This window comes from Myotis brandtii, unplaced genomic scaffold (genome assembly GCF_000412655.1).
Source record: "Myotis brandtii unplaced genomic scaffold, ASM41265v1 scaffold454, whole genome shotgun sequence".
In the NCBI taxonomy this organism is placed as follows: Eukaryota; Metazoa; Chordata; class Mammalia; order Chiroptera; family Vespertilionidae; genus Myotis; species Myotis brandtii.
Genome location: NW_005367354.1, coordinates 3,908,120 through 3,925,633, shown reverse-complemented (window position 1 = coordinate 3,925,633; position 17,514 = coordinate 3,908,120).

Genomic DNA, 17,514 nt, shown 5'->3' with positions numbered 1-17,514 from the left:
TGGAAAAATAATGCCAAGCATATGTCCTCCCAGCATACTTGCTGAAATCTCCATGAGATTCAGATGCTGGCTGCTGAGCCCACGACCCTTGTGCCTCTCTCTCTGTGCTGAACAGGAAGAAACCAGGTGCCCTCATCAATCTCCTCCAGGATCAAGGAACAGGGGTGCAGTCTCCACAGATGTGCCACCTGACACTGAGAGAGGAAGGAGGAATTATTGAAATCAATTCCAATTTTGAAAAGCATCCTACAAATGCAAAAATACTCTCATGCTACTCAGCACACTTCTGGGCTATAGTAGGTAGCATACACCATAATTCCTGCAGACCATAGACACTTACACACACACACACACACACACACACACACACACACACACACATGCATGTGTGTAATGCCAGAGCCAACGAAGGCCATTGGTGCAACGGCCACATCAGCCCAAAATCTGAGTCACAAAGAGCCTGAGAGACTGCCTCTGGAATAGGTCTTACTAAACCTGTTAGCTACAAATCTATGGCCTCCTTAGTTAAATTTCCCATTAGGGAGGTCACCTCATTGCATGATCAACCATCTAACCAAAGCCCAAGAAAAACAGGTATTCTCTCCAAGCTCTGAGCTCACTAACATAGTCTTTTCTAACTATGAAGGGAAAAGTTCTTGGAGCTCTAAGCACTCAAAGGTCCACAGGGATGTCATGACTTCCAGGTTTCAGAGACAAGAGAAAGAGATGAACAAATCTAGGAAGAAGGGAAGAAACACTTAAGCCAGTCAGCCAGCAGAGAGCCAGCCAGTAAACCATGAAGTACTTTTGTTCGGCCCATACAGCCACTGTTCTATCAAACACACAAAATGTGTTTGAATTCCATCAGTGAACACAGACTGGATTCAACCATAATGTCCCTAGATGCACCATACTGAAATACTCACTACTGGATACTGATCCACAGGCCTAAAAAATCAGCCATTCAGTAGATACAGAATCATCCACGTTAGGAGCCCAGGTAAAACATTTGTAACAGGCACTATTGACATGATAAGGTATCTTAGTCACTGCTAACAATGGGCCTGTCAAGTCTAGCCTACTATTGAGTTTATGCCAAATGACTGATTAGGAATGAGATCTAAAGGGTCATAGGTAAGGCTGGAAATGAAGTATAATGAACAGTCTGATGTCTTGAATCTGTGAGAAATTCCTCCGTGCTCAGCAGCGGTGCAGCATAGTCAAGCCTGGTGTCTTTCACAAACCAGAGCAAGGCATCTTGGTAAACAGGAACCAATAGCTGGATGTGTCCTGAAGAAGAATGGCTAAGTGCAGCCCATGGAGACCAGATGTGCCCTGAAGAGTATCCAAGCACAGCAGATATCAAGAAGACCCAGGGAGAGCAGGAGCCCCGGTACATGATGCTTGGATATCTATTAAATTCCAATATCTCATAAAAGAACAACAGAAATGAAATGGCAGCATTCTCTTAAAATTGCAACCAACCTGAAGTTGCCCAGAGTTGGTCAACCTGAAAGAATGATCATAAGGAGAACAACCCCTGTGCAGGAAGGGGGATACTTCAGTGGGTATATAATCTCACATGTGCACAGCGTCTCTCTAGGTGCCTGAAAAATCAGTATAATAGTGAACGTATCTGGTGAAAATAGGAATTCCATTCTTGAGCTCAAGATGTTACTAACTCTCTTCCACAATTAGAGCCATCAAATCCCCATAAATATTTGACAAACTCTCACATAGCTTCCTGTTGGCAAAGAGAAGAAAAGTGAGCCTAGAGCATGAGGGAAGGCCAGTGTGTACTATTTAATGATGTGTGAACTATGGTGCCAGCACAAAAAAAATGTTTGCCTTAAACATCCAGGCCTTAAACACATGTATCCACCAGAGAATTTTTTTTAACACAGCAATGCCTCACCATTGCCTCCTAATGGTGGTTCTGAATGTTTGGTTCTAAATGTTTACTTCTGTTGATTCCTGACTCCAAGGACCCCACAAATGAATGCTCTCCCAAGAGGTTAATGGGTCCTTCATACAAAGATACCTCTTGTTGATGCCTGGCACCTGTCTTCCACGCAAAAGCAATAAATCTAAATGCCATTGGTGAGCACAGATTGGACTCAGTCTATGGCACACCACACAGAACTCAGCAATGCTTGTTGAGTTCAGATTTGGGGGATGGAGACAAATTCAGTAAGTATAACCCATAGAAAGCAGATTGTCCTGGAGAGACAAAAAGTACAACAGAAGAAAGAAGCAGGAGGAGGAGATGGGATAGGACCTCTGTCCTACAGGAAATTCACCAAACAACTCGTGGGAAGGAACACTTATGAGGCCAAGACAATTCAATGCCAAGTATAAGATATAGACTAGGGTCCTTTACCCTGGCTATACATTAGAGTCACTGGATAGCTTTTAGAAAACATGGTTATCCTGGCCCCATCCCAAGAGAGATTAATTTAATTGTTCTGGGGTGCGATGCAGGCAACGATATCATTTTAAAGCTTTCTGGGTGTACTAATGGTAAAGCCATGGTTGAGATCCATTGAGTCTGACAACAGAACCTAAAAGAGCTGAAAGGAGCAGAAGATTCCTGAGGGTAGGAGCATTCAGGAATGCTTCTCACAAGGATAAGGAGGAAAGGAAAAAAGAACCGGAATAGTAGGGTAACAAAGCGACAGGTGGTCTGACACATGACTGATTAAGAAGGCCTTGAACACCAAGGCCAGTTGTGCAAACTTGACCTGATATACAATAGGAGAAAATGAGGTTCCTAAGACGGGTTGGTACCCGCTCATATACACAACACGTTTCAATTTACAAGACCCTTTTCCATCCATTTGAGCCTTTCACCAACAATACAAGGTAGGCATGCAGGGAAAACATAAACACATATCCAGTTTACCAATGAGGGAAAAAAGACTGAGGGAATTTGAGTGACTCAGTAAGAGCAGTGTTTGCAGAAATTTAGTCTGGGGATAGCATGCGGTGTGAATTACAGTGTGGGAGAGAGAATTCCAGGAGGGCCCTGAGAAGACGGATGCCTTCCCATAAATGGGAGATAATATCAGTCCACAGCACGGCAGAAGCCTTGGGGGACACAGCAGAGAGAGGATCTAAGAGCCACCTCACTGTTCTGTATCCCTCTATTTGCTTTTGTTGCATGGACGGGCACTAATCTTTAACACAGTAGGTGAAAGGTGGAAGAACTGTCTGCATGAAGAATTGGGGAGACTGCAGAATAGAGAGGATGGAGTACACTTGAGCGGACTTGGCTGAGAACTTGGCCAGCCAGCAAGGGCCACCTTCCTTTATAGGTAGAGGCAGCTTTTCTTCAATCCTGGAGCTTCCTTCCAAATGGAGGGAACTCTACTGTTGCCAAATTTTGGTCTCTCCTATCTCTCACCATGTCATTCATTTCACTGGTGAATTTGAGAAAAATAACTAAGGATGCTCACCTGAATCCTAACTTTATTACCTTTGGGAACCAACCAGTCCATGAGGAACGGGAATTCTCCCAAAACTCTTGCCTGGGCAGCCCTTTCCCTGTGAAAATCCCTATCCTGTTCAGTGCTACCTGGGTTGGGCAGATGAGCCTGCCTGATTCTGGGGCTTAGAATTAACAAGTTCACTTGGCTCATAGAACTCCACACATGAAGCGCCAATGTAGCTGTTATCAGTGATGTAGCTGAACAAATTCATACTCATTTTTTTTAAAGTTCTTAGTTTTGTTGTTGCTGTTATTGTTTTTTAATATATTTTTATTGATTTCAGAGAGGAAGAGATAGAAACGTCAATGAAGAGAAAGAATCATTGATCGGCTGCCTCCTGCACACCCCCACTGGGGAGCCCACAACCCGGGCATGTGCCCTGACCAGGGATTGAGCCGTGACCTCCTGGTTCATAGATCAATGCTCAACCACTGAGCCATGACAGTCTGGTACATTCATACTCTTTAGTTCATAACTTTTTCCGAGCCAGAGGAGACAAGAGGTGTCCTACTCATGGGAGCTTCCTCACAGGCCCTAGTAGTTGGCAATATTATTGGAGCAAGAGCACAGTGAAACTCTTGTCATAAACCTCATGACACTGGCAGCCTCAGGACGGGCTTTCATCCCTTTGTCCAGCTAAAGGAGACCAGTAGCTTAATTAACCACCAACCCCCCCCCTCGCCCCAAGGAAAAAGCTGCCTCTGATTCGGCTCTCAGACCCACGCTGGAAATGCCATCAAGCCACAGAGAGCCCACATTTTGTAGGTGTCTTGTTTAGTTATTACAGACTGTTGCCTCCATCAAACTCCTTCATCCAAGCAGCCAAATAAATGATTGGCAGGCTCTATTCTGTGATTTTTATAGCACTGAGAAAGTGCAGAAGCCAAGGCAATTATTTTAATGTTCTTTACCTTAAACAGCCTGACAAGGGAGCTGATTACACAGTTTACCTTTAAAAGGCAAAGATGTTATGAAGGATCATCTTTTTTCTGAGATAAGACAATTTTGTAACTTGAGTTCCTTCTCTATGCCTTTTAAGAACTGAGGGCCAATATTCATTCTCTATTTTTCTATAGGTCTTGGGATTAAGTAACTAAGTTTTAACTATACCAGTATACAGAGAGGGGCAAAAGTTGGTGAACAGTGTTTGTATGGAACATGATACAATAATTAATAAAAATAATACAAGAATAAATTTTGTTTTGCGTACTCACGACTGTAAACCCACTTTTGCCCACCGCGTGTAGCATAGTTCCCCTTTATCCATGATCTCACTTTACGTGGTTTCAGTTACCTGCAGTCAACCATGGTCCAAAAATATTAAATGGAAAATTCCAGAAATAAACAATTCAAAAGTTTTAAATTGCACACTTTTCTAAGCAGCATGATGAACTCTTGGACTATCCCACTCTGTCCTGCCCAGGACATGAGTCATCCCTTTGTCCAGTGAATCACCACTGTATACACTACCCACCTGTTAGCCCAGGGGTGGGCAAACTTTTTGACTCGAGGGCCACAATGGGTTCTTAAACTGGACCAGAGGGCCGGAACAAAAGCATGGATGGAGTGTTTGTGTGAACTAATATAAATTCAAAGTAAACATCATTACATAAAAGGGTACGGTCTTTTTTTTTTTTTAGTTTTATTCATTTCAAACGGGCCGGATCCGGCCCGCGGGCCATAGTTTGCCCACGGCTGTGTTTGCCTCTTAGTAGCGGTCTCAATTAGCAGATAGGATATCAGACAGAAAGAACACATTTGCATAACTTTTATTATAGAATATTGTTACATTTGTTCTATTTTATTATTGATTGCTGTCAATATCTTACTGTGCCTAATGTATAAATTAAAACTTTATCATAGGTATGAATGTACAGGGAAAACATAGAATATACAGGGTTTGGTACTATCAGCAGTTGCAGGCATCCACTGGGGGTCTTGGAATGTGTCCCCTCTTGATAAGGGGGACTACCGTGTTCACTCCTTGAAGGCCAAGCTTTTCACATGGTCTGAGACTAAGATGATCTTGATCATGTAGAGACTACAGCTGCCCATTCATACAAAGAAATGTGTCCTCTTCACATTGAGTCATAAGCTCATTTATTAACACCACCTCCTTTTACCCAACCAAGACTGGATCGCTTTCTGCCCCAAGGAAGATGTGGAATACGTGCACATTTTTAGCCCAAAATACAGTTAAGGAATGTGAGGGGAGAGAAAACAGAAATTCAAATCTGTGGTTATTATAAACTTTTTTCACATTTTATATTTTTACCACTTGTTTCAGCAATTTGTTCTACATGTATTCCAGTTACATTTTTAAGATCCCACTTTATTAGTCGATCCAGGTTGCATATCTAAATAAACTCAACTATGGTCCAAATGTATACCGATTTGTCAGTTTTGTGTCCTTCTCTCTCTTCCTACTCATCAGGGAAGAGGGGAGGCCAGCGGAGGCAGGGTTCCAGTGGCTGGGGAGATTGGACGTTGGGCAGGAGGAGTTCGTGCTCACTAGAAGTGTGTGCCCAGATGTGTAGTGCCAGAGTTTCAGTCACTGTACCTGGGAAGAGAGTTTGCATGAAGCTCAGGGCTTAGTAGGGAGGACCTGCTGTTCTTTCCCCCTCTTTATTATACATAAGGAAGTTTTAGAGAGGGCGCTGTTGATACTTCCAGGGTTTAGAGCCTTTTGCTGGCACTGTTGTACTTAAATTTCCTCCTTTCCTTTCTTTCTTTCCAACTTTATCTATCTGTCAATGCCTAGTTCAAGCCTTTCCTCCTCCAAAAAGCCTTCCCTGACTGCACCTGCTAGAAAAAAATCATACTTTCAAAAATAAAGTCTAATCAGGCCAAAAAGTATCTACCACCTGTTCAGCCCTATAGGTAATGATAACATCTGATTTAGCTGTTTGAAGGCTTTTTCCAGACAAACAATGCAAGATAGAGTAGATAAAATACAACTGGGGGGTTGGGGGAGAAACCAAAGAGCAACATGAGTTCAAGCTACGGTGCTAGAAATGGTTTAGAATCATGGAGGGCCCTCAGAGTTCATCTAGCTCTGACTCTATTTTGTGAATAGGTTCTTCTAAACCAAATTCTAACCAGCTCTTACAATCCCTCCATACCAGTCACTTGAATCCCTACAGAGGCAGAGAATAGAGTTCCTCTCCCCAACTCACTTTTGGAATCTCTCTGAAAGTCAAGATCAATTCCTTAGGTTGGCTTGTGGTCCATTTCCTGGTTTGATAATGGACAGATGTTATTAAGATGAACTCCTTCATTCATTCTTTAACACTATCGATCTCTTCCAATATCAATACACTGAGGACCAATACCCTGATTTTATCTATCATCTATCTATATCTCTCAATTTATCTATCTAGCACCTATGTAGTACAAATGTTCAAGCAGCTAGATGAAATTTCAATAAGCCAAGTATGCCCAAGCACATGTAGTCTGTAGCCTGGCAACCAGACACTGAAGCTATTTGTTCATTCACTCACTCACTCACTCATTCATTCATTCATTCATTCGTTCATCCATTCAATTCTCCATCTGGGAATATCTAAATTACACCAGGCATTGTCCTTGAAACTGGGTGTAGAGCAAAGAACAAAGCAAGGAAAGTTCCTGCCCTTTCAAAAGTCTATGTTCAAATGAGAGAGACAGACTAACAGGAAATTATAACTGTATCCATGAGATAATGTAGTGACAAGTACTATGAAGAGAAATACAGTAGCATCAAGGGATAGATAGTGACTGAGGATGTTATCTCAGGAGGTAAAAGAATTGAATAAAGTGAAGAAATGGGCTAGGTTCATATTTGAAAGAGGAAGCGCCCAGTGGGAGGGAACAGCTAGGACCAAGGCTGAGGCAGGAGATGCTCGGTGAGCAAACCCAAAGCCTGTGCAGCTGGGAAACGGTGAGCCAGGAAGAGGCGGGAGGACCTGAGGCCCGGGGGGAGCCAGGGTCTGCTCGGGGATGCTAAGCATGCCGACTCTGTCCTGTGTGTGGCAGAAAGCCGTGGCAGGGCTTGGAGGAAAGGCAGCGTCTGATGTAAGGCTGACAATGCTCACACGGGCTGCTCTGCAGAGAACAGAACAGACTGTTCGGTGCACAGAATGGAGGCTGAGAGCCCAGGCAGGAGTCTCTCATGTTGTTCCTGCTGCTTCCTGTGGCTCATCTTCCCAGCTCAGTGACAAGCTGTTCCAGGGCAGACTGTTCTGGTGTCTGGAAACCCCACTGCTTGGCTCCAGGAAACCTTCTGGAGCCCAAAAAGCTCCTACTTTCCCCTCAACATGTTTTCCTTTCCTTTGAAACCCAATCAAATGCGTCCATACATCACTGCTTCCCGGGCATCATTCCCTTCCCCAGTCGCTCAGTCTGCCCACACCACGGTCTATCCTATTCAGATAGTGCTGGGGGCCTGGCTAGCTAACCTCGCGCACCGGTTCTCACTAAGCTGCAACAGGCCAGTGGGATACTATTATATGGCCTGTCCAAGGGCATTTCCTCAGCGCCTCTTCCAAAAGAATGGAGCTCTAGCAATGCATTTCAGAAACCACTATAGACTCTGCACAAAGTATGAGCAGGACATTAGGCGATTCACAAAAATTACAAGAAAAAAAATGAGACTATATACTTCAAATTTAAATTATTTCAAATTAGATCATGAACATGGAATTCATCAGTGCATGGGATGACAAAGTCCTAGAGCAGTGGTTCTTAACCTGTGGGTCGCGACCCCTTTGAGGGTCAAACGACCCTTTCACAGGGGTCGCCTAAGACCATGGGAAAACACATATATAATTACATATTGTTTTTGTGATTAATCACTATGCTTTAATTATGTTCAATTTGTAACAATGAAATTGGGGGTCACCACAACATGAGGAACTGTATTAAAGGGTCGTGGCATTAGGAAGGTTGAGAACCACTGCCCTAGAGGCTGTTTAATTGAGCCAACCCATTTTAAAGATGAGGGAATGGAAGTCCCAAAATTGTAAGGCATCGGCAGAAAACCCACAGAACGGGTTCGTCCTAAACTCTAAAAATGGTAAAATACTTTGGGAGTGGATAGAATGATGCTGATAACTTTTATCGTCATGATCATTTTGCTAATTATGCTCGAGGGGCCTCATTCTCCATCTCCTTCAACCCCTTCCTCTGTGTGAAAACTACATCCTATGGCTCAGAACTCGCTCAGCTTTTAGAGTCAGGCCCCTGGAGCATGAGTGACATGAGCCACATTTGACTCTCCCCCTCCGGTATCCCAGCCCCCAGAGAGGAGAGGTGACTTGGCTTGGGAATGTAGGTAGTCCTACGCATGGTCCCCTACACCAGTCATGGAGAAGGTCATCCGTGTCATGTTTTCTGGGGACATTTAAGAAGACATACTCAAAAGTAGCAGAGAAAGAGGGAAAGCCTGTGTACTTGCCATTTGCTGGGCTCAGGCACAGTTTGGGTGCTGGCTTTTCAGAGGACCCTGGTCACCTCCGGGGATTTTATTCCTCTAAATACAGAAGGAAGAACCCTATGGTCCGGAGTCTGAGTGATGGTGACACCACGGAAGCAGCAAATGAAATATTTTTTTGTGATTCCATAAGCAGAAAACAAACTGCTCGGCGAATGGCAGGCGCTGCACAGATGCCACCTATTAAATAATTAAAATAGAGTAGAAATTAAAAATAAACAGTGGGAACTGAAACACACACAACCAAAGGAAGCAGAAAGAGTAACTTGGGAATGAAGGTGTGAGTAAGATTCGATTTGAGTTATTTCTAAATTCAATTGCATCTAGATTAACGGGCTCTCTCCCATTGTTGGCAGGAAATAAACCATACCTTCAACTGAGAAACCCTAGGAGCAAATGTAGCAGCCACGGTGCCTTTTTCGATGGGCAGGGAAGTGCCCAGGTTTTGCTGATTAGGACAAGATAGGAAGAAAGTGAGATTCAATGAAGGGAAATGAAAACAGAATCTGTAGTGGTCAGCAAGTGCTGTGTAATGAACAGTCACTGAACCTTAGTAACACCACAGCAACGGCAAACATTTACCTCTCTCATATTTGTGGGGTCAGTGGTGAATTTTCTGATCGGCACCAGGCATATCTAGGTGGCTCCGCTTCAAGCTGCTAATCAAGCTGGGATTCGTGTATCTCAACTAAGGGTGTGTTCTATTCTGATCCACGTGTGCTTATTATGGGAGCCAGGCTGGAATGGCCAGAGCTACGTGGAAGAAGCTCGTTTCATGGTGCTGATAGAAATCCCAAGAAGGTAAGTGGAAACACACAATTCCTACAAGCCTCCACCTGGAACTGGCGCACAGACACTCCTACCTCCATTCCATTGACAAGTCCGAAAGTCAAGCCCTAGCTCCATGGGATGGGAAAATGCACCCCGCCCACATTCTCCTAACTCAGTGGTTCTCAACCTTCTGGCCCTTTAAATACAGTTCCTCATGTTGTGACCCAACCATAAAATTATTTTCATTGCTACTGTTATGATTCATAATGTAAATATCTGATATGCAGGATGGTCTTAGACCACCCCTGTGAAAGGGTCGTTCAACCGCCAAAGGGGTCGCGACCCACAGGTTGAGAACCACTATCCTAACTGGTACCACAAAGCCACGTGGGAAAGGACGGGGATATGGAATTCTAATGCAGGAGATCAGAAAGGATGGCAAACAATTGATCCACCATGGGTTTTATTTAACATGGCGCTTTTCAAAGCCAGTTATTTCTCAGGTCCCTCAAAGTGATATTCTAGACACAGCAAACATGGCACACAAGCCAAACACAGCCTGCCAGCCCCCCACCCCTCACCTCCCACTTTTGTATGCCCTGCAAGCTAAGAAAGGTTTTTGTATCTTTAAGTGCTGTGTGTGAATAAAGCTTTATCATAACAAGGCCACACTCATTCATCTATGTATTATCAATGCTGCTTTTGCATTACAGGGGCTGAGATGAGTAGTTATAACAGAGCCCATGTGGCCTGAAAAGTCTATTCACTCGCTGACCCTTTAAAGAAAAAGTTTGCTGAGCCTCGGTCTAGACCACTGCTGTCCACCAGAAAAGTCATGTGAGCCACATAGGTCATTTTCTATTTCTAGTAGGCAGGTGATAATTGTGGTTTATAGTAAGAAATGTATATTTGGTCTCCACCTCATTTCTGGCACAGGGCTTCTAAAACCCTTGGAATTTCCTAAGTGGTAAGAGCGTAACAGAAATAGGGGTGTCTGGATATTCATAAGAAGCCCCTTTCAACCACACCTGAGTTTATGTTAATGAGGTGACTTTTGGATAGCATTTAAGGACGGGGAACCAACCATGTCATTGGAGGTCTGGGGGGTGGAACTGAAAGAGAGAAGAAAGGGGCTAGAGAATAAAGTGATCACCTATGGTCAATGATTTAATCAGTTATACCTATGTAATAAGACGGGAATTGGAGATTATGATGGTTTTGAAGAGTTTCCAGTTTGGTGGTCACATGGAAATTCCGCCCTCCCCATATACCTGCCCTATGCATTTCTTTCATCTGACTGTTCCTGAGTTATATTCTTTTATAACAAACTCATAACCTAGTAAGTAAAAGGGTTCTCTAAGTTGTATATGCCACACCAGAAAATTAAGTGAACCCAAGGAGCAGTCACGGAAATCTCTGATTTGTGGCTCGTTAGTCACAAGCACAGCTAACACCCTGGATTTGCCATTGACATTTGAAGTGGGGCCGTCTCATGGGACTGAGCCCTGGACCTGTGGGACCTTATGTTATCTATACATAGACAGTATCAGAATTGAGTTAAAGTTATAGCACACCCAGGTGGTGTCAGAGAATTGCTTAGTGGTATAGGGGGGGAGGGGATGGTATCAGAATCATACACATTAAAAAAAGTAAAAAGAAGCAAGTGAAATTAATTGTAATAATATATCTATTTAATCAACTATATCCAAAGGAGTACATTATAAAAAAAAAAGTATTAAGGGGATATTGTTCATTCTTTCCTCACTGAGTCTATAAAATCTGAAGTGTATTTTATACTCACAGCACAGCTCATTTCAGGCTAATCACAGTCCAAGTGATCCACAGCCCTGTGTGGCTGGCAAAACCAGGCAGGAAGGCAAAAATGCAGACCACGTTTATCTCCCCAGTGAGAAGCCTGTTGTCTTTTACACATCTCTTCTTAAGTCAACATATTCCAAATCATCTCTTAGCTTGAATGATTGCAGAATGTACATCAACAGCCAACATGATGCGGTCTTGTGCCTGGGGAAGAGCCCTACCCACAGCAGGTGCTCAAAAATTGTTTTTGAGATTTTTTTAAAATAAATAAATATGTGAGTGAGTATTGCCCTTGTCCGTATCGTGTTGCTGGAGTCATTCTCTGACTTCCCCCTGTGTTGGCTTCCTGTCCCTCTAATTAAACAGTTTGCTCCTTCACTGCTGATGACCAGGTATCTCCTATTAGAGCAACCCTCCTGTAGATAACAACTATAAACTGTGAAAAATCTTCTTAAAATAGCTCCATGAAGTTATCAAAAAAAAAAAAAAAAAAAGAAAGAAAGAAACTTAAAGGCAGGCCACAACTGGAAGCAGAAAATGGTACAGGATTAATTCCCCACTTTTACTTTTTTTTTTTTTACCTGAAGACAGTCTTCAATCAACAGCACGTGGAGCAGCTACAATTTGGTAGAAATCTCACCATCTTACTGGCTTGTAGAACCAGAGGACAGAATGCCCGGTGCCTGTGGCTGCTGGAAAGGGGAGAGTATGAGGATGAGCCCAGGAGACGGAGTCCTATGCGTTGCATACAAATTCTGCCCAAATCTCTGGCTGTCCCCTAACCAACACCTGTGGAGACAGACGGGAGTTGTCCAGCTGAGATGGAAAGAACTGGGCAGAGAATGGTGCTGCTGCCTACAATCTGCCTACAATCATGGAGACAGCACTTTCCAGAGTGTCTACAATGTACCATTTAGAATGTTCTGGATACGACAGAAATGGCTAGTCACTTCACTCCTCCGTATCTTCCTGAATAATTCCTTCAAGACCCAGAGCAAATACCAACTTTGTGAAGAAGCTCTTCCAGCCCGGCCAGTGTGGCTCAGTAGTTGAGCATCGACCTATCAACCAGGAGGTCACAGTTCGATTCCCCATCAAAGCACATGCCCAGGTCGCGGGCTCCATCCCCAGTGTGGGGCATGCAGGAGGCAGCTGACCAATGATTCTCTCTCATCATTGATGTTTCTATCTCTCTCCCCCTCTCCATTCCTCTCTGAAATCAATAACAAAAACATTGTTTTAAAGAAGCTCTTCCTGCCCCCTCCTCCTCTGCCCAGCCTGGGAACCCAGGGCATTCCTCTCCGTCACAGTGCACATCACAGTTCAGAATAATTTACTTCTGTCTGAACCTCCCTCCCTCATTAGACTGTGGGCTGTACAAAGGCATGACCTTGATCTTGTTCCGTGGTTCGTCCAGTGCCAAGCCCCACACTAAGTGTCTAATGTGTCTTGTGTCTTGCATGGAGGGAGGGAAGTAAGGAGAGACATTTTTTTTCTGGTAATTAGTCTAAAAATAATTTTTGTTGTTGTTGTTTTAATTTTTATTGAATGTATTGGGGTGACATTGGTTAATAAATTATATCGTTTCACATGTACAATCCCACAATACATCATCTGTATATTGATTGTGTGTTCACCACCCCAAGTCAAAAGTTTTATAAAATATGTTTGACCTAGATTCAAGCTTTCTGTAAATCTCAAAAGGCTAGAGTTTTAAGTAACAATAACAGCTCTTCACCTTTCTATAACATTTATAATTTACACAGCACTGAACATAATCTTACTTAATCCTTTCGACAACCCAATTATGCATTATTACCCCAATAGTACAGATGAGAAAGGCAACAATGGAAAGCACTGACTTCTCCACGCTCTCTGGCATCTGACTAAAAATGAACAAAACTTTGACCCGAACCGAGGACTTGGATTTCAGGTTTGTTTTGTTTTGTTTGTTTGTTCACAACACATAACATCTGAGGATAAATTCAGCTCACCGCCTCCTGCTGTGGGTGAAGCCTCGGGGCTCCACTCCCCCAGAATGCCAGCCCTCACCCCCTCACCCATGCTGAGCTCCCTCCCACTGCCTGTTGGGTCTGCCAGGCGTGGTGGCTTCCAGAGGGCCAGCAGCCAGCTGCTCCTGGCCTAACTCCAAGAGCCCAGGCGGGGACCCAGCTCCCGCCTGCTGGGGCCAGTACTGCCCTCAGGCTCAGCTGGGCAGAGGTGACTGTGTCTTTCCCTCTGATCCCTCCTGCCACCCAGCTCTGCACCTGACAGGGCTGCAAAGGAGCCTCGGTGGGAGATGGAAGGTGAGCTGCGTCTCTGTGGATGGTGATGTGGAGGGACAGAGCGGGATGTGCAAAGGGCTTCCTGCAGGATGATTTTGTAAAACAAAAGTGCCCACGTGGGAAAGCCCACAGTTCATTGCCAGGTGTTATAGAGACTGGCACAGGTGGGACTCCCATGGGTTAAAAAAGCCCCCCTCCAACCCCCCACCTCCTCCACTATGGCCTCTTTCTTTGCAAACACGGTTCTGCCATTCACCTTGGACATGAACCTGAACATGGCTTTACATCCAGCAGACAGCTGTGGGGGATGAGAGTGAGGTAGGTCTGCCGCTGCTGATGCAAAGTGAGAGGAAGTCCCTGAGATCATCCCATCCGGCCAGCCTCCCCCACCCTCCTGCAAGAGGCTCCCTGCCCACCTGCCCAGGTGCCTGCTGGCGGCCCCCTAAGTGAGGAAGCCTCCTACTCCACGAAGCAGCTGGAAAGAGCCGGTCATTTTGGGGAAATGCCTGTCTGGGCCCCAGGACCTGCCTGCATCAGAATCACTGCGGGCAGTTTTTAAAAATAGATTTCCCCCATTTCTCTGGTGGTAATTCTCATTCCCTAGGTATAGAATGGATCTTTAAAAAAACATGACTCCCAGACGAGCTCCCTACCAGACAAGCTCAAGCACAATGACCTAAAAAAAAAAAAATGACCCAGGGAGGGGTGTGGGAACTGGTTCTTTTCAAAACTCTCCCCGTGGTTCCCAGGAACCGCTGAATTGTAAAATTCTCATTTCCAGCCCAAATCTCCATCTGGCCCCTCTGCCCATCTCCCCCTGTGCTGCCCCCTGCGGCCACCACAGCTTCCAGGGCTTCTCCCTAAGACACCTGCTCAATGTTTGAAAAATAAAAGCCATCATTTCCCCTTAAGTCTTTTCTTTTCAAGACTAAAAGGAATATCACAGCAAGAAAAGGAGTGATTTGCCTGCTAGGAGCCTCCAGAAATTAGTCTCAAAATAGTATTTGCTTCGGGGACTTTTTTCACATCATTATTCAGAAACAAAGTCTTGGCAGGGCAGGGAAAATCCACCCCGATTGGTTCCACCCAGGTATCCATGTGTTCAAAGTGCTGAGGAATTGCTTTTCGGAGAGTTGGGTTTGTCCTGGCCAGTGACCCTGTGGAAACCCAAAGAAGGAAGTGGTCCAGGCCAACCCCAGCTGCTCCCACGCGAGGCCATCACCCGAAGGGCTCGGGCTCCTGGCTCTGAGCAGAAGTGCAGTACCCAGGGGTGATGCTGGCTTCATCGGGGTTGGGCTCGGGCCTGGGAGGAGGGATCATCTGTAGGTTCCTGTCCTGGGAACCTGGCTGGAGTGGAGCATTGAGCAGGAGAGCCCGAGGCTGCGACACTGAGCTCAGCCCTCAGTAGGAGCCCCCGTGTGTGGGCAGCAGCCAGTGCAGAGAAGGCAGACTTGAAAGGCAGCTGCTGGGTGCAATGGTACAGCCTACAGGGCAGGCGCTCACCGCTCAGACTGGACTTACCTTTCCCTGCTCACGTGTTGGTGCAGTTCGTCCCCGCCGGGTGGGTAGGTTTCACCAGTGGGCTGCCCCTCTGAGGGCTGACCGCCTTCCCTCACCATGAGCTTGGTGTATAGCAGGGCCTTGTTTATTTAGCTAGTATCAGAGACGCACAGGAAGGCACTAGAGCAAATCATCAGGGCTGACCGCCTTCCCTCACCATGAGCTTGGTGTATAGCAGGGCCTTGTTTAGCTAGTGTCAGAGACGCACAGGAAGGCACTAGAGCAAATCATCGCACATACTCATGTTGATGTCCCCTTGGTGGAGACAGTCGGGCCAAACATGCTGGGCCTCCAAATTGTGCTACCGCCTGAGAGAGCAGAGGCAGGGGACAGGCTAGGAAACCCCACCATGGACACGGGCATCTTTCACCTGATACTTTCACAGGCCTCCAAACTCTCTCATGCTTTCTCTCAACTTAGTCCCAAGAAATCTAGTTCTATAGGCAACATAGCTACTATTATACCATTTTACGGATAAGAAAGTTGAGGTTCAAAATGCAATCAGCCAGGAGGTCTCAGGTTCAGTTCCCGGTTGGGACACATGCTGGGGTTGCAGGCTCAGTCCTCAGTTGGGGGCGTGCAGGAGGCAGCTGATCGATTATTCTCTCTCATCATTCTCTCTCTCTCTCTCTCTCTCTCTCTCTCTCTCTCTCCCTCTCCTTCCCTCTCTCTGAACTCAATAACAATATATTTTTTAAAAAATTTTTATCACTGCCCAAACTCCAGCTCTCTGCCTCCTAATCCAAGCTTCTTTCCCAGGCCCCTTCGTCCCAAAGGCCAAGGTACTGCGCCTCAGACAACCCTGGGACCCAGGAGCCTTCTGCCCTCAGCACTTAAGAGGCCTCATTTCTGAGAATTACGTGGGGTCAGAGCCTGGATGGATCAGCCAAGTCCTCAGGAGGCAGAAGCTGGCGCCTCCACTTGCCTCAGCAAATCTCACCCGAGACATCTGCATCATAGGCCCCAGGACGGGCTCACGCACGAAGTGGCCTCCTCCCCGCTGCAGTCGGGGGCAGAGTGATGTGCTGAGGATGTGGGGAGAGGACACTTAACAAGCAAGCCCAGATGGGGAGGGAGACATGCCGACTAGGCAGAAGCTGGCGCCTCCACTTGCCTCAGCAAATCTCACCCGAGACATCTGCATCATAGGCCCCAGGATGGGCTCACGCACGAAGTGGCCTCCTCCCCGCTGCAGTCGGGGGCAGAGTGATGTGCTGAGGGTGTGGGGAGAGGACACTAAGGCCTCCAACCCCGGGGACACTTAACAAGCAAGCCCAGATGGGGAGGGAGACATGCCGACTTAAGAAACCAGAAAGAGGAGAGATCAGAACTGAAAACAACGAGGACGGGAAAGCCCCATACACCCCCCTAACTGGGAACACTGAGATGGATGCCCTGTTCAGCTGCTGCTAGCCATGACCCTGTGCCTGGGGTTAATCCCCCTGCTGCCTGCAAGGACTAAGTGAAATAGACCTCAGAGGGAGACTCAGAGCGGGGTGAGGGAGCAGGAGGATGCTGAGGCAGGGGACCTGGAGGGACCACGGGCCCCTTGCTCGCGGACATGGTGACCTGTACAGATTGTCAAAGAACAAGTGGGCCTTGCTTTCTCAAGATACTTCATGGCCATCTGCTGGAAACTCGTCAGAATGGTACTATAAGCGCAGGACGTCCAGAAAGGTGATGGTGCTCTGCAGGGTTCTACAGGCACGTGGAGTGGACCGCTCCCCTCTGCACCGGTCAGGGGTAATGCGTGGCTACATCATTAATTAGGGGGACGGCACCGGAGACCTGGGGAATCTCAGCCTCTCCTTTCCTCTTGCTCAGATAGGACACCTTGTCCCAACAAAGAGGGAAAGGGGATTAGGTCAACGAGCCAGGGCCTGGGCCTCTGCTTCACACACTTGCCTCGGGTCCCTCTGACATTCGCAGCTACCATTGCAGAGGCAGAGCAGAGATGCTCAGGGGTCAGGACCCTTCAGTGGAGAGGAAGTTCCCCAGGCTCACATCCTTCCTTCCTTCTTCTTCCTGCAAGTGCACCCTCTCTTCCAGAGGAGGGGGAGAGTGGGGCTCTCAGGGGGAGAGTGGGGCTCTCCGGGGTGAGAATGGGGCTCTCAGGGGGAGA